The 23,004-nt window shown below is 36.7% G+C and overlaps 1 protein-coding gene across 5 annotated transcripts in view; it reads left to right on the forward strand.

Moving 5' to 3' along the window:
- The window catches only part of LOC124166505 (sodium/calcium exchanger 1-like), a 331,828-nt gene that overhangs the window by 46,453 nt on the left and 262,371 nt on the right, over positions 1-23,004 (forward strand). For all 5 annotated transcript variants that reach the window (XM_046544036.1, XM_046544038.1, XM_046544037.1 and 2 more), the window contains exon 2: positions 19,486-19,564. The gene's annotated coding sequence lies outside the window, so the exon portion shown is untranslated. The remainder of the gene's footprint in view (positions 1-19,485; positions 19,565-23,004) is intronic.

A 23,004-nucleotide genomic window follows, 5' to 3' on the forward strand; every position in this document is an offset into this window, starting at 1 on the left:
ATACTCCGAAGATGATCCAACTGATTCGTTAAGAGAACCCTTAACTTCCTCTCATGCTCACACGTGCTATTAAAAAGTTTCAGTAGAAGAAATTCTTTGAGCTTTGAAACCTAATTAAGTTTAAGGAGAATAGAGATTATCCTAACTTTTAATTTTTAAGTTAACGATTTATCAGCCTAATCCAGCCTTTAGCGCAATTTTTATGTAACTAACGTGAATCGCCTGCTACCTTAGCATTTATTTGCTAATTACCCAACAGGTTATGCGGGGACCTACTTAAGATTTATTATTACCATAGTTCTTCAGGTATAGCGAACATATTTTTTACAGTTTTTATCACAAAATGACGTTTATATCTTAGAATTTATCAATATTCTCCTTTTTTGGCAAGTATCGCTGTAAAGACCTATGTAAAAATGCTGGATTCGTCGTACTCGCTTAATTAGGAGACTAAGGATGTCGCAACTCGTATTTGCGACATGATTTTATATTGAGAATCATGTTATTCAAAAATTCCCTGTCCTCTGCACCATTCAGATATGGGACATAGTCGTGACCAAGGCGACCGGGTGGCCTAACGGATAAGGAGTCGGACTTCGGATCCGAAGATTGCAGGTGCGAATCCTGTCACGGTCGTAAATTTTTTATCCAATTATTCCATTGACCAAGGCAAGATTACGGCCAAGATGATATATTTGTTAGCAATATCATAAATTTCTTGGACCGTTGTAACTTTGTTGTCAGCTCGGCTTTCAGAATGGTAAATTATGCAAAACTCACCTAGAGCTCTTTCTTCAAGACTTTCTTAAATATTGTGAATCGAAAAGTTGACGTGTTATTTCTAGATTTTAAGAAAGTTTTCTACACGGTATCTCACTGAAAAAAAAAACAAAAAAATACAAATTACAGTCATGCGGGTTTAACGGAACTGTAGTAAACTGGATTCGCAACTTTTTGAGTGATCATATACGATAATTTGTTATTGACGGAATTAGATCTGATTTAGTTAAAGTGTCATCAGGTTTCCCACGAGGTGACGTGATCGGTCCCCTTTTGTTCATTTAACTGACCTATGTTTCCGAATTAGGAGTAGCATACGTCTATTTGCGGACGATGCTGTCATTTATCGCGAAAGTAGTGATCTCTCTGATTTTGATATGCTATCGTTGGATTTAAACCAAGTTCATGAGTGGAGCCAAGAGCGGTGACTCGAACTTAATCTGGGTAAATGCACTGCGGTACATTTCTTGCGTAGGTCGTTCAACTATTCTCTACGTATATGTTTATGTGTATGGTTTTGGCATTAAAGCGACAGATGAAGTGAAATACCTTGGAGTCAAAATAACTTCAATCCTATCGTTTAAGGCGCATATATAAAAATATTTGTGGATAAGTGGTTAAGGAGCTAGGATTCGTCTAACGTGTTGTGGGAAGATTTTCAGATGAAAAAGTACAAGAGAGGCGCTATTTTGCACCCGTCCTGCCACACAATTGATATACATCGAGTATATGGGACCCGGTAGAGAAAGACTTGATCCGCAAACTGAACAAGATAGTTAGGAAGGCTGCGCGGTTCGCCAAAAACTGCTACGGGCGTACAGACATACAGCGTTACCCAGATGTTAAGCGAATTAGGCTGGGAGCCGCTGGAAACTCTGAGGCTGCACACTAGGCTCAGATTGCTTGAGAAATTTAGAATTGATATCTTAAAGAGCGACACGGAGAACACCATAGTAGTGCCCCACCATATTTCCAGGTCCGACATAAGGGATACATTAAGGGAGATATTTTTCCGAAAGGTATAGGCATTGATTTTTTCCCCCGAACAATGAAGGACCTCCATAAATGCAAGGCGGCACTGCGTTAGAGCATATTCTCTTTATTTTATAAACGACTGGTATCCTAAAAACCTTCGCCATACACAGATAAGGGCGCCTCGCGGGGTACTCTGTAGATGTAGATGAAATAATGTCATTTGGAAAAAGAATTAATTTGTTAATCGCAAGCATGCGAGCGTTGTGATCTACTATCGGCGCAAAAAGGTAGAACGCTGAACTTTAAACATTAAAAAAAAAAAATCCTTCCGAAGATTCATGGGGTCGTGTCATACATCGTTTTACTCATTGTTTGTTCGACTACAACAATGAATCATTAAACATTGTTTTAACTTAAACATTTAGCTTCTACGGTCGAAAGAGTGAAGAACAACACGCGAAAAAACTATGAAAACGGCGAAACGGTCGCCTTCGTCATCTCGTGACGGGCAAAATATTTAATTGGTGCATTTCATTGAATTTTAAATGACAGAACAGACAGAACGACATGTTGAGCATGTTACAAAGAGCTTTTTAAAATTAAATTTTACACGTTCTTTGGTTTTTTAAATGTCCTCAAGGTAGATTTCAATTTACGAGATGTAGAAAAGAAAATGAACGTCGAAGTTACGTATGCTAAATTAAAAAAAATATTTCAAAACTTTACATGCAAGGAAATGTTTATATTGTTCCTCTTACTTAAAATAAACTAAAAAGACGAAAATCGGTGCTTTGGTACAGTGCATTGCCGCTACGCGGCAATAGACCAAATCGTAGATCGTAGAGTCCCCATAAACATATCATCAATAAGATAGGAATCCGTCGTTCAGTATTATTATTCACGGAAATATTGCCCCGTTGATGAGGCAAACTGTAGCAAGGATGGTACTCGTTTCCTTATTAAAGGGCGGAGTGGTCGCTTTTCCATAGTAGTGTTGAGAAATTCAGTTTTTATAGCTTGCTCATTCCGGTTGATACTTCTCAAAAGCGTGATCTCAGTAGAGGAGGCCAAGGAAGATTTTGTAGCTATCATACACTTCCTTCATTGCGGAGATCAGGATGAATACGAGCCCTCAAGGATACCCCCGCGAACGCGAGTTGAAACTGCTCTTGTAATCTTTGACAAGCCTTCCTTTTGTGCTCGAATAATTAAATTCTACCCCGCGTCGAAAATTATTTCTAAAGTCCCGCCTGCATAAGAAAGGATGAATTTCCATTGTCGAGTTGGTAATAAAATTTTAATCTCAGTCTCTTGTCGCTGAAACTAAATGGATCTCAACTTTGAGCTTAGATGGCACCTCAGAAGGAATTCATGATTCAGAAAATTAACTTTTGTTCCGTCTTGGAGTCTGAGTGAGATTATGCACATAATTGCAGTTCAAAGTTTTCCTCGTAATATCACCATCATGGCCAAATACCAGGCATTTTTTTAAATTTAGGTGCTTTGATTTCAACTTAGCAGAGGAGGAAGAGGTGATTATATTTATTAGAGAAGACGGTGTTTCTGGATTCACATTAGACACGCGTAACATCATCTTAATATAGTATCGTATTGAAAACTTTGTGGGTAATAACGAAATGCACATAATGTCTGATATCCATAAAAATATTCCCCCTTGAAATATAACCTGAATAAGAAGTGCATAAGTATGTATTAGTTAATTTTAGCGTGGCCCCAAATTTAAAATTTTGTCTATTAAATCCCAATCCATGGTTAATTTACCTTGTCTTAGGCAATAAATATTTTTCTATATATTCGTCTGTCATTATGAAACGGGCTTCGCTGTCTTGCGGACATAATTATGCTTATAAGGCATTTCTGTGCTCCCATGTTTCAGATCTTTTTGGAGAATTTTCCTTCGTAAATGTAATTGTTTTCAAATGAATATATTTCCACCTTATTATTCCTAATCGAATTTGTAAACGAGATCGTTTGGTGTGGAAGCGAAAATCGAATGAACGTATAAAATTACTGTATCCTAACAAAAAAAAATATGAACATTTACGCGGGTGGATGACCATTAGATTAGGTCACTTCGTAAGATATGATAATATCAAAATTTAGGAGTATTTCCATAATAGCTTTTTGACGTACGATTCAAGGTGAATAGCTCATTGACTAAAGTAAATGTTTCTGAAGAAAGTAATAATCCAAATCTTTTTATGATTATGTTTCATCCTCGGATCTATTCATGATGAACATGTTATAAAAGCTATAATTACTGCCGTAAATACAATTTTTTGTGCAACAGAATTTATTCTACAGCATTCAGCATGTTCTCATTCAAAATCTGCTTGAATTACATATGAGAATATACGCACTGTCGATGATGATATAATTTGCCGATGTTTTAGTCTATTTTAATTATTGAAATGAGGGGTAATTGTTTATTCTGATTAAATGTTTTAATCATTTCTTGTTTACGTTAGAAATTTTAGTACTAATTGACGTTGAATATTTGCTTTTCATTTAACCAAGTCTTGAATTCCTCCTTCTCTGCAGTTTTATGCGCGAATATCGTAAAATGAATTTTGGTGTGAGTTCCAGCCTGGCGAGAGACAATGAACATTTCATTTCATCAGTTAGTAGGTGCGCTTGATCAAGTTCATATAGGTCAGATTCAAGTCTGTTTTAATTTCAGTGATTGTATGAACCATAAGCGGTAACGATATCAAGTAGGCATTCGACTGCTGTAATCAATGTCAGTGCGGAATTCTGAGACTCCAGTCGCGTTTCCATTCACATATTTCGAAGTTTTTGCTGAATAATTTATTTCGTTTATTCTTCCTCCGTGCGACGCTGTGTCTCCCTTTTATATATATTCTCTTGTGATGGCTTTGAACAAAGCGAACGGCATGAATGTTTCGTATTGTTACTTTTTTTGTGAAACTGCGTAGGAAATACGCGTGCTTACCCTGCAATGCTTGCGGCGTACTTGAGACAATGCATCTCAAGGACGGAGTGGAATTTTTGTTTTGCCTTTTATCCATACATCCTTTTTCGCTATTCAACTCTTTTCCAGCCTTGATCTCTTTGTGACGGTGACCCGAGAATTTTCCAACTTTTCTTTTCCTGCGACAGTTCCCTCTTTCCAAGGCAATGATTTTTACGAATGTATTCTGGTTTGTTCTCTTCTCTAATGCGATCGTTGCGACGATTGAAATGTTCAATAGTTTTGAAAATGCCAAGGCGATGGTGTTCACTCAGCCATTGTTATCCAAGCCATCAAAGTTAATATCAAAGCCAAGGACATCAATTCAAAGGCATTCATGGAAGAACGAAAATACAAAAGACATATTTTTGGAATACGAAATGCGTACTACGGTAATACGTAAACTGCTAAAATTTTATTTAGAACGTATATCCATTTATTACATGTGAACTAACATGGTTCCTCCAAGCCACATGCGTTGTCACAGAGTTCCACATATATGCATACAGTACGGCAAATAACAAAATGATATGAAAACACTGAAAATAGTTGCAACACTTTCTTATTTTGCGAAATACGTAAGTCATAAAACATAGGTCATACATGTAGACATTCAACAGTTTTGTAAACACAGGCATTTATGATAACCATATCGAATAATATATCCAGTTAAATTTTTTTAATTTCCTCAAGTAGCCATGCATGTACCTATTTATTTATTTCTGCTATCCCTCTGAGATCACCAAGGTGTTCATGCATGCAGTGGAAGGTGTGTGGTTCATATTATTTTGTCAATCTTTTGTCATATAAATTGAAATATCTGTATGTTACCAAATGGGGGGGAATTTCATTTTGAACACGCAGTTTATTTTTTAAAAGGAATTTTATGCTATTTTTACTTTAAATTTGTTAAAAAAGCCGTTTGTAAATAGTAATTTGCTAATATTTTACCATATTAATAGCAATAGCTTTATGCTACCACTAGAGGAGAATTTTACTATGGATATTTTAAGTATTTTACACGGAATTTTATGTTAATTTTTCTATCAATTTGTTTAAAAAACTTTGTTATTTTTTATCATATAAATTATAATATCTCTATGTTGAGTATAGGGGAATTTGACATGCAATGTATATTCTCACAAGCAATTTCATGCTCTTTTTAATAATAATTTTTTGAAAAAAAAAGCGTTTAATCGAACCTTGTCATTCCTAAACGCAACGAAGCAGAGAATCTTTAACCTTTGCCAGAAGGGTTTACTCGGAAAGGCTTCCCTCGGAAGGTGAATATTAGTAGGAGGAGGGGGAGCAGTTTTGGAAAGGTTTGGCTGGAAATGTGATCGAGAACGACGCCTCGGAGATTAGCTAGTGGGGTGAGGGAGGTCGCTGGATGAAGGAGACTTGTTTACCTCCGAGCTAAGGGGTTGAATAGGGGTTTGGCGTCTAGAGTGATTGGAGACTCATGCTATTAGGTCTGAAAGGGCACGAGCGACAGGCCAATTCAGACTGTTGCGTAAACGATATTCGCGCATCGATGTAATGTTTTGACTTTGAACATATTGTGATACATACGGAAATATCGGATAAAATGCTGGAATGGCAAATTAACCTTTAATAAAATTTCTCATTTGAGTACTATGAGGTGAAAACAATGTATTATAATTTTTTTAAGTCAACCAAATTTATTATTACTTAATTAATCAAAATTGAATGGAAAACATGAACTGTATTAGCTTATTTACCATCAATTAACATTGAAAAAAAGGTATTTCAAAATTCCAGTCCCTTCTTTTTTGTTGTTTACTAGTACTTTATTTTATAATTCTATTAAACATTTTTATGCCCTAATGTGCTCATTAAAATTTAAATCATAAAAGTTATGTACCCATTTACATTCCTATCCCTTATGAAGGTGTATGTATACACCGAAGCGTTGGCAAAACTTTCATATAAAATTTTTTTCAAGTCCTTCCTACACTCTAAGACACTGATTTAATACAATGTAGTGAGTAATTGGAATTGACGAGCCCTCTTAATGAAAAAATTATCGTGAGTGATCAGCGGCTGGGTTTGCGTGCGTGTTCATTCATAGTAGCTCAATGCACGTATGTACAAATTTTGTGTATCAAACTTCAATTTGATGTTCCCATGCGGAACTCTCTGCCACTAGAAAATTACAGATATCGAATTAAATGATAGAGTTAGCAATAAATTTTCGAAGTGACTGCCTACTTTGCGGTTTTGTGAAGCAACGGCTGGTATAGGAATGTCAAAGTCAAGATAAAGGTAGACAGGCAAAAACTTGAGCATGTAGAGCAATTCAACTATTTAGCAGCACTTTTGAGGGAAACAAGGGAGTTTAAGAACAGAATTGCGTTGGCAAATGAGGCATTCATGAACAGGTTGACTCTTTTGAGGGGATCGTTATGTAAGGATTTAAAGAAAAGGTTAGTGAAGAGTCTAATCTGGAGTACAGGGCTTTGTGGCGCGTAAAGGTGGACCCATAGGAAGGAGGACGAGAGAAGACTGGAGGCGTTCGAGATAAGGGCGTGGAGAAGAATGGAAGAAGTAAAGTGGACGGAAAGGAGAAGGAATGACGAAGTGCTGGGCAAGGTGGGTGAGAAGGGGCAGATTCTAGATGAGATACAGTGGAGATGGAAGGTTTGGATGGAGCGTGTACCTAGGGGGGAGGGACTGTTGAAAACAGTGCTAGAATAGTTTTAATGTATACCGGGACTAGCCGCGGTGATAACTTTTACGGAAGTCACCCGCAATGCACAATCGTGCGAAAGATCCACAGAGAAAAAATCATTCGCCTTGACCGGGATTCGAACCCGGATCCCCCCATTTCCGGTCGAGTGCTTTAGCCAGTTAAGCTACCAACTAAGCTAACACATTCTATCACATCTTGTCCGGTAGTGTCCGAAAATATTCTGGCTAAAGCACTCGACCAGAAATCGGGGGATCGGGGTTCGAATCCCGGTCAAGGCGAATGATTTTTTTCTCTGTGGATCTTTCGCACAGTGCTAGAAGGTAGAATATTGGATAAACGAGGGAGTGAAAGGAATAGTATAGGATTTATATAGAGAATGAAAGGGATTATGTCTTATTGTGAAGTGGAGAGGGAAGTATATGAAGGGAATGGAGAATTCAAGAATAGCTCTTAAATAGTCTATGCAAACTAACCTCAATTGGTGGATAACTAAAAAAATACTAGCTACTTGCTTGCAATATACCCACACGTAATGCGTAACAATATCCTATTTTAAAGTTTTTTCGGGTGTAAAAATCATAGTTGAGTCATCTTATATCTAAAAAAAGCGCGAACACATAGGTTGAAACCATTAGTAGGACATTACTATGGACTTTATATATAATTTTTCAGATAATTCACGTCGAATGTCCACAAAAAAATTATATCGAACTCAAGTTCAATGCCGCGCTGAATTATTTACACGATTTTATTTGTGAATATTAACGTACCTTTTCCTGTAGATTAGCTTTAGAATGAAAATTAAGATTTTGGCATTGAAAGTGGAGCATCACGCATGGGAGCTTTAATTTAAATTCATCACTTCATTTGAACCATGGCATCGATTACGGATTTGAATACGTTATCATTGGGGAGGCGGTTAAATTTCCAATTTAAATGGAAGTGAAATATCCCCGTAAAAATTAAATCGCGTTGACTGTATTAAATTCTAAAACATTAAATACAACCCAACCAAATGAAAGTACAATATCGCCCCTCGTGAAACTGAAAAACAGCTGAGTTTTTCCTCGACTGAATATCAAATGGCGTTTTGAAGGCCTGGGCTAGCACTTGTTCCACAAATTTTCTTAAAATTTCATTCAAGTCTCATTGATCACTTATTTATTGTTAGGAATTAGTCTTTATGGGAAGTTCTTCCATTCCATCATTCCTTTTGTGTCCTATTTGTGCAAATCTATGAGAGTTTCTTTTACTTCGATAATGTTTATTCTTCATTAATTATTAGGTTAATTCATTGATCGCTTCTCCCCAAATTTAAACCCATTGATTGTATGGTATTCTATAATAATGTATACAATCAAATTACTGTACGATTTCGCCTATAATTTGGAACTAATTATTAGCGAAATACATTAAATTAAATATTAAAGGCATGGGACATGAGTTTCCCTGAAAATAGAGAGTTGCTTCAGGATTAATCTGGTGGAATGCTGACGTATTGGTGAATTACTCCTTTATAACCCAAACTTCTAAGCAAAACAAAATTGTTTAAACTTTCATCTCTATTTAGGAGATATCTAAACTAAATATTATTTTGTAGCGCAAAATTTAATGACGAAATATTCAGCTGCCAGGATAATTATCATTGATTGTAATATTTTCAAGTTTTCAAAATGAAAAATCTTGAAATTTGATTTCTCCCAGAAACAGCTCTGGGTTAGAAAGGGTTTAAAGTTACTTGAAAATTCCCAGTGAGGTTTGATGTACTAATTTGCTGAAAGCTTTTGATTATGACATTTTAATGATCCTATTCATTCATTAGGAAGTGTCCATAAGAATTCATAAAAAAATATGTGAATAGGATGCGGTTAATGTCTAGAATTCCTCTCTTTATTCGGCTTTGCATAATTATAAGAATTATAAAGAAAAAGTAGGTACGTTCTGGTTCTCTACTGCGTAAATATTAGAAAATTTAGAATTACATATATTTTGAGGTCCATTTTGCATATGCTTTATTCTGTGAGTGAGTTAAGTTCTGCAGCCTTCCATTAACTGAAGCTGTCAAGGATATTGAGAAGTAATAGGGTTGATTTCTATTTTTAATCCCACTGGAAACCAATGATCGGATAAGCTTGAGTTGTACGTCATTGACATTCGTAAATTAAAATTAAAACTTGCCGGTCAATATGTATCAGACTTGTCTCCTGCTGGTATGTATTTCCTCGTCTTTAATTTCAACCATTTGATGCTTCTATTACCTTCCTACTTTAATTAAATAGTTTCAAAATTGACTCAACGCAGTCCATTCAGGGAACTTACGTATTCATTCATAAAGTCTCCGAAATATCCTCTCCTAGGAACTCACTTCTTATCTCGAAGTCCTTCGTAGAATAATATCCAACCACATCTTGCCAAACTTTTCATCTCTTAGGCGCTTCAGTCTCATTTACATATATATGAAGGAATTTGTGTGCTTTTGAATTGCAAACAAGGGAATTAGTGGGGTCTTGCGCTACCCCAAGTTGTTCAGGCGACTGACCTTTCTTACGGAATCCGAAGTGACGTTAGTGATCGAAGGTAGATGGGGAAAGGGAGTCCTTACGAGGGTTTAGGGGTCCAGGGTCGATGGAGAAGGTTTAAATGGATAGGAAGATGGTGGAGAGATAGCGGAGAGCTTGAAGTTGCCACTTTGAGATGAAGGACGGCGAAGATATCTTTGGGAGAATGAAAGGGCGGGAAAGCGTACCAGCTGTGTTGACGCAGGTAATGGCCGGAACATCAATCTTGGCCCTTAGATTTGATTCGTAATTGCCCAAATTAAATTAGGCAAATGCGATCGTCCTTCATTTACATATCCCTCTGGGGTGCGAATGAGTCTGAGGAGGCTCTATTGAGAAAAGTGATAAATGTCATTTTCAATTAGGTATATGTCATGTTTTATCGATGTTTTCGGATAGCAGTCATCATCATTCATTGGATTAATTCGATTTTCAGTGATGCGGCGGATTTTGAAATTATCTTAAGGCTATGCCAACTTTATTCAAATGAAACAAAAAGTAAACGAAAGGTAAAATAGGAAAAGCAAAATTTAGAATAACCGATGAAAATTCAATTATCCATTTCATTCGAAGATAAAAACGAATGACTTAGTCATCGATCGGATAAACACTCCAAACCAAAACTTGGTTGGTGAAACGTTTTTGTAGTTGCATGAATCGAATTAACATTTTTGGTTTCAAAATATTGCAATTGAAATGTTAAAATTGTACTTGTAAAGTGTGTTTTATTATTACACTTTTTTTAGATGAGTTAATAAAAATATTTTTGGCTACTTTCACTAAGCAATAGAGACATTTATGCTCCTTCAATTCTAGTTTGTTCCTTAAACTAACGATTTCTTGACCCATAGTGATTATCGAATGAGTAAAACATTTTTATCACTCCAGGATTATCTTGATCATTTTCGTTTTTCCTTTTGAATTTCGCTCTTATTTTCCAAATGATGCTTTTAAGTCGGAAGAGTGTAAATTATTTAATCCCTTTTACGCCCGTTAACAAGTTTTACTGATTGACCATACCAGATCTGTGAATTTTTTTCAATTCAAATATTGCCGGTTATATGTGTGCGTAACCACGTACACATGTATCTGGCAATGTTAAAGCCGCTGTAGAATTTTTTATTGGTCTACCGTTTTTTATTATTTTTTGTCCGGATTAATTATGCAGGGAAGCAGTTTTATGTAATTAATTATCGAAAAATTAAATACCCTACGAAAATCATTTCCAAAAATTCCTTTAAAAAATTAAAGTGTATTTTCAGAGAAGCCATCTATCACTTTTCTGAGGACTGCCGATGCATGCAATAAAATTAAGTTGAGCTATCCCTTAGCTGTCTTGATGTCATGCACGAGGCTTATATTTTCATTAGACTCGTTATTTTTCATTCTAAATCTCCCACTTCTATTATTCGCGTTTTTTTCAACGAGAATGAAATAAAAGTGCCGGAATAAGTGATTAAAACATGGCGTCCTATAGCTATTTCATGCTAATTAAAATAAGATACGTTCTCGCTAATTATGCTAATTGCGCTAATTGGGCCGGTAATTTACCTAGATTTTGCATTAGTGATTTCTGAGTGACTTTAGGTTATTATCATACCATGCTGAGCCATTTTATAATTTATTTATTATTTATTCTATAGACAGGCTTTAAAAGCCTAGCCGATTGTAATTTATGTTCCCTCTGCTTTTAAAACTTTGTCTAAATAATTGAAAAGGAAATTTAATTTTGCAATGAGAGCAGAATTACTAATCCAGTCACTGAAAAAAAGTTCTGAAATTAAATGTATAAGCCGGCAAGAAAAATGGCTTGGCAATGATCCAATTCTGTGCTGAACTATATAATCGGCCGAGTTGGAATGCTGTCAATCATGGATTAGGTACCTAAATTTCGAAAAATTGGGCAAGGAAGATGTATCAGAAACATTCAGGCAACGCTTATGCAGAAATAGAGCGATTTTTATCTTGTCTCAAAAGTATACTAGGTTAGAAATTGTCTTGAAAGGATCACCACGAGGAAATAGATGAAACTATAACATTAGGAACGAGTTTTTGAACGCTTAATCTTCGTCGATTCCCAACGGAGCTGAAAGTCATTCTCTCGATTATCATAGGCTCCTACGCGTTTCAGAACATGTTCTCAGATCAAATCTTTTTTAATTCAGTTCAACAGATCGTGGTTTTACAGATGGGATCTTTCTATTCTGAAAAGGATATTAAAACTTTTCAATGGAAGCTTTTTAAAAGATAATCATTAAATTTTTATAGGCTATTAGTGCACCATTCTCACTGGACTTCCACAGTTGTCTTGAATTCAGTAAAAGAAATCATAAGCTGATTACTTGGAATGGTTTGTTGTCTCTAACATAATTACATTTCTTATGAAGCGCAATATTTAATGAAGAATTTCGTGATCAAAATGTCATAATATAGTGACATTTTGACCACGAAATTTATCGAATAGTATCCACATTCTTTGGTATTTTATCATGCATAATTTCAGGTTGTTTTATAATGTACGCGTTTTCCACTACAATGTTTAATGTATATGGCATGGAGTATCATATTTTTTTGAACTGAAGTGTACGTTGAAATCTACGTTTAGCAGGGGGTATCGAAAAAAGAAGTTGGCATTAATTTTCTTCAAGATCTTCCTTTCAAGATATGAATTATTTCGCGGAAAAAATCTTGAAATTTGATTTTAACAATTTCACTAGTGAAAACAAAAAGTTTAACAGTTAATTCAAAAACGTAATTTTGTTAGGACGTTTTTTTTTTGGGTAATGTGAAATATTAGCAGAAAATATTAACGGGCGTCTTGCCATTTTTGTTGCTTAAGGAAAAAACGAATGCACCAATGTGTCAATGGGGAAAGCTAGAGAATGCATGAACATGAATAAATATATTTTGCACTCTTCTTATCCTTTAAAAAATTTACTCTTAATTCGTCCTATAACACAATCCTCCTCTTATTTTCCTTGAAAATAAATGTTTTATCCATATCCGCGGATTCTTCGCTTTCACCAAAAGTTTTTTTTAGGGGTCCGTTTACCCTACGAGTTAGTCTGAATGTTCCTTTTTAGTCCAGGGTTTTATTCGCGAGTGCGTAATTATCTTGGCCATTCTCTCCGCATCTTTTGTACTCCCTCAAATCTCCGTCGGGGTGGAGCGAAAGAAAGGCTTTTCGGAGCGAATAGGAGTTCGGTTTGTTTTTTCCCATTCCGCTGGCAGTCTTTTCCTCCCAACCCAGCCAGAGGTCGCCTTAATCGCTTGCTTCGCCTTAGGTCTCGGCTCGTTTTGCGAGCGAAAAAAAAAATTAAGAAGATTTAAAAATATGAAATGGGTCGGAAAATGCCGTGTGGAAATATTTACAGAGTTCTTTTTTGCAAAGGGGAAGCAAGGAAATCTTATCTAAATTCTCTTTTTTTATTTTCTTTGCAAGAAGCGCTTGCCTGTGCACATACTTCTCCAGTCCCCTTCTTTTTTTCAGTCTAAAATCCTTCTTTCCCCGTCGCCTACAAGTGGCTGCAAAGCCGTTTTCTTTTCGGCCCATACATCATCCTTCGCCTTTCCCTATGGTAATGATGTCGGCCATAATGCTTCATCCCGACTGCGGGTCTGCACACGATTCGTCGCGCAGGGTTGGGCGGTATTTCAAATACAAGTATTGTATTATACGTATTTAAAATACATTTGTAATTTGTATTTGGTATTTAAAATGCAGGACATGAATGTAAAATTCCCATTCAAAAATAAAAATAAATCAAAAAAATACTTTCTAAGTACCTAGCTCTTTTAACACTTGTTACATTATGCTTCAGAGATTACTTCGTTTTCATAAGAATCATTATCTTCATATTTGCGACTATCCATATCGTGGCAATTCAGGTTATATATTTTTAAGATCTCTTAATGAAAATACAAGTATATTTTATATTTTAAAAGGTATTTAAAATACTATTTTGTTATTAAAATATCTAAGTCAAAGGTATTTTGTATTTTGCATTTTATTCGGTCGTATTTCTGTTATAGGCAGTGGAAGATATCGTTGGAGCGAATAATTATTATTGTAATGGATAAAATTAGGCTGTAGCAACTGGTTGATTTAATAAATTATAGCGAGAATTCATGACATGGGTCATACTAATGACAAAGCTATGAGGACACTTTTGCTCTCTTGAAAATAAGTTTATGAATTTCATCCAAATTAATCGTTTGTTTTTTTTTTTGCTTTTATACTACTCTAAAAGAGATGTTTGATATAAGAATTAGTGGTGATTATGGTGTCATTATTTAATATTTTAGTTGGTAATGATAGTCCGTAGTATGAGCATATCCAAGGAAATTATCATCATTTACGCAATTGATTTGTATCCGCGCGCGGAAAACCCGGAAATAGAGTAGCCATATATAGCGATGCGTAAGGTATAACCTTAAGCCTGTTTGTTTTTTCAACAGATTAACAATCGCGATTAATTGCCTTGAAATGGAATCGTTGCAAATGTCCTTTTTTGACCGAAAATATTTTTTGCAGTAATTGGTTCGGTGTTTAATTCCTCATGAAATCAAATTAAAATAAAATATTAAAAGAAATGTGAAAAAGTTCGTTCGAGGAAATTTGAAGATGAGATAGGCATCATGGGTATTAAGAGGCGGGAGAATGGGATGAAAAGATTGATTAACGACTTTCTAGTTAGATTGGGAAAAGGCCCCAATCTAACTAGTGCATATCCGGTGATCCTCTTCCTTTAGAATGGCTAAAGATAAAAAAAATTAATGATTATTTCCTTGCCCCTGACCTTGCTTCTATCTGGCATTTAGAATGGGAAAATTATTTATTGGAGAATCTAATTCTACTTTTCTAAAATTCCAATCCATGAGTGTGCCCAAATCGATGGATGCAGAATAATAGGGTGGATGGATATAAGGATTTTTAAGTTTCTTTAAGGCTCGGTTTCTTTGCAGAAATGATTTGAAACAATTTAATTGCGCATGATTTTTTTTGACAAACGGTTGAGGGGTCTTTAGTCTTAGCTGAATGTACATCCTTGCCGAAAGTTTGACCGAAATTTAAGGTACTTAGGGTCGAACGTTTGTTTAATTTATTGGCACGTTGAGATGGCATGTCTCTTATCCGTAAATCCCTCGAGGAAATTTTTATGCTAACTGTTATAAAATATTTCCCACTTTGAGACCTGCATCGCAATAATATTGGTTTGTAAATATTATTTCGAAATGTACTTCTGGAACAATTTAGCCTCGAATGCCTAATTTTTTTAACGCCAGTCAGTAACATACGGCAGGTTTCTTGGTTGATCCTTCGTAAAGTATTTCTTTTTCATTGTCTTAGACGATACTTTCGCTCTGTTATACTCTCGTCCTGAGGTTCCCGTCCTTCCCTGAACCAATTCTCCTCACGCCTGACATTTGGCGGTCATTTCCCCCAGTTCGCCGTGAATTCGTGGTGAGGGACCTTTTGAATGAGGCTGTTACGACCTTCTTTGTTCTATGACCGCTTTCTGAAACTGCTGGCTCGCATGATTTACGGAACGTTCTTGTTTAATCTTATTTCAAGCGAACATAATATTCCTGTCGGTGGTGATGCACTAATCATCCGAAGGGCTTATAAGATCCTGCTAGGTGAAAAGAAAAATTGCTTGGTCCTTTATGGGTTTAAAAGAAGTAATTCTGAAGGTTTTGAGTTGAGGCAGGCTGCCGCTCAAGACCTAGCTAGCCTATTCTCGTTCGCAACGCAACTGTTATCTGTACAACAACGTAACCGATGACGTGTGGTGGTTAGAACTTTTAAAAAGTTAACATAAGTTAACATAAGTTAAAAAGTTAACACAAGCAACTGTTGAATTACTTAAGTTGCCAAATAGGTTGCATTACAACTATAGAGTCCCAGGTTTATACTAATTTAGGTATAGCGTACCTTACGGCTTACAAGAGTTCGTACATGCAAATAAAATATAACTCCATGCTCACTTCTGCTATGGAAAGGATCCTACTTGCAGGGACGGATCTAAGGAGGCTATAACTCCCCTTGGCTATCCAATTTACACTAGATAGAATGGACATTTTCTTCGAACCCCCACTACTGCTGCGAGATTATCCCCACTTAGCCCCCCCTTGTCCCTATCCTGGATCCGCCACTGCCTACTTGTCATACCTTTTTAGTCTGTTTTTCTTTATAATTTCGTATCAGTCACCGATTTACTCAATTATTAACTATGAATTAAATAAATGCCTTAAAATAAATAAAAGCTTAATATGATTTTGTAAAAGTATATTGTAAGACACGGTCTCCGGCGTTACTTTTTGGAACTTTTTCGTGTTAAAAATAAAAATACTTTGTCATATTCCACACTTAATTTCAAATGGTACGACCCGGGTTTCTACATATCTACCTAATGATAGCATGATATTCAGAAACCCGGGCAAACCATTTAAAATCAAGTGCGGAATATGAAAAAGTATTTTTATTTTTAACTTAAAAGTATAATGCTAAAAATAACATTTTAAGCATGCTCTTGCAGCGATTTGAACCCAAGACGTACCGCTAGACTCAGAAATAAAGTTAAAAGTTTATTTTTCACGAAGAGTGAGTGGTGCGAAACTGGCTTTCGATAAGGGATTCATCGGTCAAGGAGCTTCTCTTTAAGAATCCCCAGGACGTGGGGTAGGGGGTGAATGGAAGGGTTTTTTTATGGCGTGAACGGCGGGGGTGGTTGGGAATTGAGATGAAGATTGAGAAAGGGCGGGTGAAAGCCTCGGGAGGAATCGTAGCGAGGGGATAGGGCGTGAGGAAATGGTCGCTGCCTGAGAGCGTGGGTAAGAAAGACGTGGCTGTGAGATCGACCTTGGCGAAAAAGGTCCAGGGGGAACTAAGAAGTGCGGAGGAATCCCTTCTATGCTCTCTGCATAAGAGAGGATCTTCACTTGCGAACCACTGAGGGAGAACTCAAGGGGGCATTTATTCTCTCAGAGTGAAATGTTAAATGGAGTGTTGACTCTCGTCCACCTGGATGTGAACGTTCAACCTCGGGTTAAAGTCCTCCCCTACCAAAAAAGAGGTAGCGGGTTCGAATCTTGCCTGGGTAGGTTACTCCTATCCAGGAAATAGTTGTATGTGCACGTGTAAAAGTTATATTGTTGAAAACCCCGATGTAAAAGGCCAGTATGAGCTGTTTTCAGTGGTATGGGAATAAATTTAATAAATAAATAACGGCCTTGGCAAAGAATATTCGGGACAATCCGAACCCTGCTTGAATTATGGACACTTTAACTGCTTTGACCAGGATAAACCGGTATACTCGGGTGTCTTTAAAGAACTGCATACAGAATATGGTAAAAAATTTCCCATTGTGTTAGATTCTATATTATAATTTTATTATGGGAAAATCAATTAGAACACTCTACAGTTGACAATCACACTCTCGCCTCTCAAATACTGAGATTACGTTACCTCTTGTACAGCAGGTATAGCAGTCTCGCGAGATTAACTTTCGTGTACAGTCTCTAGATTGAGTCCCGTTGGAGGTGCCATACGACCCCTAGAGAGAGTCTCGGTAGTGCAAAATCTCTCACCAGTGTGTACAGTCTGTAAAGTAGAAAGGTGTGTAGCCTGTAAGGTACAAAGGACATTTTTTTCAACCTACGATAGCTCATCAAAAACACTATACAAGCGAAAGTCTGGTACTGCGCGGATAGGGCAACTGCGCATCCTCCGATCCACACGCTCAAGTCATTTCTGGTCTTAGGTTTTTAGGTTAAGATTAGCAGCAATCTCATTAACTACACTGCCTCAATGGATTCTCCCGCCAATTGTGCACTGCGGAGCGACAGCCAGAAAACTCGACGAATGGCTTCAGCATTGACATGTCTTGACCTTTATACTGATAAAAGAGAATTTTTCTGTAATGCAATGTGGCTAGAGTGTGAAACATTACACCCATTCTCGTTCAAAACAAAAGAGGAGTCATGCTGGCTTCAGGAAGTGTACTCATCCATGACAACGACAGTCATCTCAGCGCTGATGCAGCCCAACTGCTCCTTGAGCAATTTCAATGTGAAATTTTTGATCACCCTCCGTGCAATGTCAACATAGTGCCGTGTAACTTCCATCTTAACACTGAAGTGAAGAAATGGCTAGGAGGGAAGGGTTTTCAAACAGGCTTTGAGCGTCAGAACTAAGGCAAAATTCATTGGAAGTCACTGGCGGAAAAATCTTCTGAATAGGGCATAGTAAAACTTGTCCACAGGCACGACCAATACCTCAATTGATGAGGCGATTATGTCGAAAGGATGCCACAAGTGTGCTCAACATTTAGCAATGAAACATTTTTAATCATTCACTTCGTCTCCTGTTCATGACCCATCGGCAGTTGAAAAAATCATCCCTCGTATAGGCCTCATGGAATCGAAATATAGGGGTAGAGGGTGAGAAAATGGGGGCGGCCTAAAAGTGTGGATATGACAGACGTGGCAGTGAGATCGACCTTGGCGAAAAAGGTCGCGGGGGAACTGAAAGGTGAGAAGGAATTTCCTTCCATTCACTCTGCATAAGAGAGGACCTTCACTTGCTAACCACCGAGGGAGAGCTTAAGGGGGAATGTATTCCCTACTAGCAGGCCACCCGGCGTTGCTCGGAAAGATAGTACCCAGCGAAGTGGGAAACTTGGAACTTGGATTTTGTTATCATATAGGCCAGGGGTGTCAAACACACGGCCCGTGGCACCATGACTTCTTCAATCGCAATCGACACTTCCTTTGCTCCTTTAAGATATACAGCTCTTGCAGTTGGAAGATCAAAACTTATGCATTGCAATGCTTATGCAACTAAATGCATTTCATCATGCACTTGTACAGGCAAAGAGGTGGCAAGTATCTGGGAGTATTAGTACCAGGGATTAACGTAAATAAACTCTTTCTTCTCTTTCAGTTGCCTTTTTAAATAATAATAATTATAATATAGTTGCGGTAGTATTTTATATAATTCTCCTGTTATTGGTCTTGAAATACATATGCGGCCCTCGAGCTGTATGAGTTGGCTAATGTGGCCCGCCAAGGTATATGAGTTTGGCACCCCTAAATTATAGGCTTTTAATGTTTCCTTTTTTAATGTTTAAATTTTTCCTTTTTAATGTTTTAATGTTTGGAGCAGGTGTTAAAGTGTGTCCGACCTCGTATTGCTGGTAAAGTTCCGGAGAAAATCAATCTAAAATTTTACGATGTAGACTTAACTTTTCGAGTTATTTCGCGATTTGCTTCGGTATTGCCAATATCTTCGGTAGCATTCGGGCAGAGGGATGCGGACCGTGAGTGATGCATTCCCTAAAGAGGTCACAGCATCCCGTACCCAATAACTTTCAGTGATACATAAATCATTTTACGAATTTTGGACTTTTGAAAGTTTTACTTGAATATTGGTGAATCAAAATGTATGTCTTTTGTTCTCATTGCAGGTTATTCAAACAGTGCTGCTACCTTGAAACTACTATTTCCACCGCACCTACCTGTAATATGTTGTCCTAAGGTACATAGGTAAGTGAATAAGAAATTAATAATAGAAGTAAAATGACTAGCATTTAAATTTAGATCGAGGCATACCAAGATCGGCATAGTTCCTTTTTAACTACGCTAAAAGTAATTCTTGTTTATGCTTTGTGGATTTGCTTTACGTTAGCGTAGATCGAATGCTAGTTTGGAGTTAGTTATTTAGTTGTTATTTATATTAGTAAGCGATTTTCGCCATCCCATTGGACGAAATTTTATCTTTTTGATGTAATATATTGTTTATGTGCTGTAAGACATACCGTAACCCACGGGTACTTATGTGAAATATCCGAAGACCGAGCAAAAATAGACGTCAGTGGAAAAGTAACCGATTCCTTGTTGTTTTCTTACTCAATCGTTATTTATTGGTTCTAACTCAACCTTAACCTCTAAAAAAGTTTAAATTTAATACTTAGAGTTGTCAAAATGATTAATTGATTTTTTTATTAATTGTAGCATACACCAGTCGCGCTAGGTAGAACCTCAATGCAGGTTAATTTAAAGGTTGAATTCAGTGTTTTTTTCATTATAATGAAACGAAAATCCGCCTGTTTCGAGGGTGTAAACGAATCAACAGTTTTTGAAGGAGCAATAAATTATTTTCTTTTCGAAACAGATTTGCCGGAGAAAATTCATTTCATTAATTCGTTAGTCCTATATTTAACCGTTATCACTACCTTGAACATATTGCAATATGAATCACGGCCCACACTTCAGCTGGCAACCTCTTTCGTCATATGTTACCAAAGTTGAATAACACCGGGTGTGTTGGTTAGCTCTACTCGGGTTTTCAACCGGCTCTTGTGGCCCATGTTCTCCAACGTTTCAGGCACACACTTCTCGGCGTTCGTATTAGGGGATCTGATCGGTCGGTGGCTGAAAGGTAGAGAATGAACCTTATGTTTTCCTTGAAATCAAGCGAGGTGTTTATCATAATGATACGCCGGGACAGTATCAAATCTTTCTCCATCACACCTATTCGTCTCACCATTCATCTAAATCCTTGAGTTACTTCTTCAAAGTCAAAGATTGATTTTATACCATCATTTTTCCACGCATTTGTTTGCTTTTAATTAGGAAAGAAAGAAATGAACTCATTACGTGTATGGTTTGCTTCGCTTTTCAATTACTTCTAAGTGCTTGCGTGTGAACTTGGTAATGCAATGGCTAAGTGAATGAATACTCACTACGATCAACGTAGGTAGGACGATATTAATCGCAATGAGCTTGCGTGGACACGTTCATAACCTTGACTTTGGTCTAAATTAAGCATTCCGTGAAAATAAATGAATGGAACGTGGCGGAATTCATCATTGTCATCTTTTACTATTTGGGAACTACTAGTTGAAAATGTGTGTTTCGTATGCCGGATCGTATTAAAAAGATTAATCGTGCCAGCTCTAATTATAAGGAATTTATTCATTCACACCGCCGCCAACCTTTCGGGGTAGCGATATAGTGGATAATTATTGCTACATTTTGTATCTTGCAGATATTAAAATTATGAAATTGTAGGTTTAACGTGTTATTTCATCAAATTTTATGATTGTAGTTAGCTATGATTTCACCAATTCTAACTGATGGAAAATTAATGATTGTAATATGGTCGAGTTTATAATTGCGTGCTTTTTGCTATTAGCGAAGGATTTGGTGAAAAATGCTCAAGTCCATTGTATTGCTCTTCATTTTAAAATAAATTCAAGCGCACTTTTCTCACTATAGTATAGTAAACACACACTGTGAAGCTTTCTAATTAACGAACGACTATAGAGTCGTAAAGTGGCATAATTAATGTATGGTCTTCCAGATAATGAATTATAAATTGAATTTTTAGTTTCGATTTCATTCCCCAATGTTCTTTGGATTACTTTTTTCGTTGTTGAGAGAACGCATCATTTTCTCTCAACTGGCATGATTTTCTGACGAATTAGTAATTTTAAACGTGTGCTATCATTTTGAAATTTATACCCTCTTACTTAATAGAATTTTTGGTGTGGTAACATTTTCGTATTTGTCATTCAGGTATAGTTTTCTGTATTTGTTTTAACCGTCTACTCTTCAACCTTTGCAAGTTCAAAGATCGCGTGAGTTTTGACCGAGGTATACATTACAGTGGCGGATACAGATGGGGGGCGCAGGGGGCGCGCGCCCCCCCCCCTTGCGGGTCCGGTTGTATTGCCGAACATTGCAAAATCACAATTGTAAATATTTTATATTATAAGATGGCATTGTCTTTTACATGTTTATTATCACTTTAAATAAAATTTTCTTATACTTTGCCTGTGACTTGATCATCTCTTATTACGATAAAAGTAAAGACAACTCAAGATATGTTGCGCCCCCCCCTTGAGTTTTTTCTGTATCCGCCACTGATTACATTAGCGGATAAGACACAGCAAAACAGTTTGAGGGAGGGTGATTTATCGTGTTATCCCTTTTGCTGAGGCAACTAGCTCGCTAGTCTTTCACTTATGTACAGACATATTCAAGGGAGCCATAGCAGAGAGAATTTCAGTTCCGCAAGTTGAGCCCTGGCCATTAGCTAACGGATTAATGGATAAGAAAATCCATGTATCAAATATTATTTTTGCCAGTGACAAAAACTGATCTGCTCTTTCGTTAACTTTGCGTGAAGAAAACGTGATTGTTTTTAATCGAATTCTAATATTCATTCCTGAATAGCTTTGTCCTAATCTTCCGTTGGTTACTGAGTATGAGCTCATTTACTGTATAATATTTTATATTTATTAATTTTAGTCTAGAAACTTATCGAAGATCGCCAATTCTTTAGCGAAAAAAACAGCTATCAAAACCACTGCAATAATAAACTGAAAATAATGGATGCAAAAACTTTTATTCTGGAAATATAATTTCTCCTTTTGATAACAACCCATGCGAGCCCTTTTTACACCTTAAGAAAGAATGGGTAAAGAGGGCCTTACCTTTAAGCTGGGGCTGCACTGAATAAAGTGTAGCTAGAAATATCATATTCTTCTGAGATTCATCGGACTTTTCTGTTCATATGGAACAAGTTTCTTTGATGCACCATCTAACGGATAACATTGAACATTAAAAAGAAATAAACAGAAAAATGAGCGTAAACAAAATGAAAACATTATCGTCATAACAAATAATTAAAATAGAATCATTTCTACCACCCAATCTTTTAAGTAAGGTCTGTTTAGGAATATTTCAACTGAAATTGTGCGTTGGTATGAACAAAACAGGAACGACAGTCCGTTCGATAGGCTTCGTGAAACGATTAGTGAAGTCTACCACACCAAGCATTAGAGTTTGATAATTGTTACCAAACAAACTAGCACTTTCGTAAAATTAATCATCACCTCGATGAAAGTTACCTAACTCTGAAGCGTATCGAGCTAATGCAGTTATTTTTACCAAATCTTTCGAACAATTGACCAAATTAT

The sequence above is a fragment of the Ischnura elegans genome, chromosome 10 (genome assembly GCF_921293095.1).
Source record: "Ischnura elegans chromosome 10, ioIscEleg1.1, whole genome shotgun sequence".
Lineage (NCBI taxonomy): Eukaryota > Metazoa > Arthropoda > Insecta > Odonata > Coenagrionidae > Ischnura > Ischnura elegans.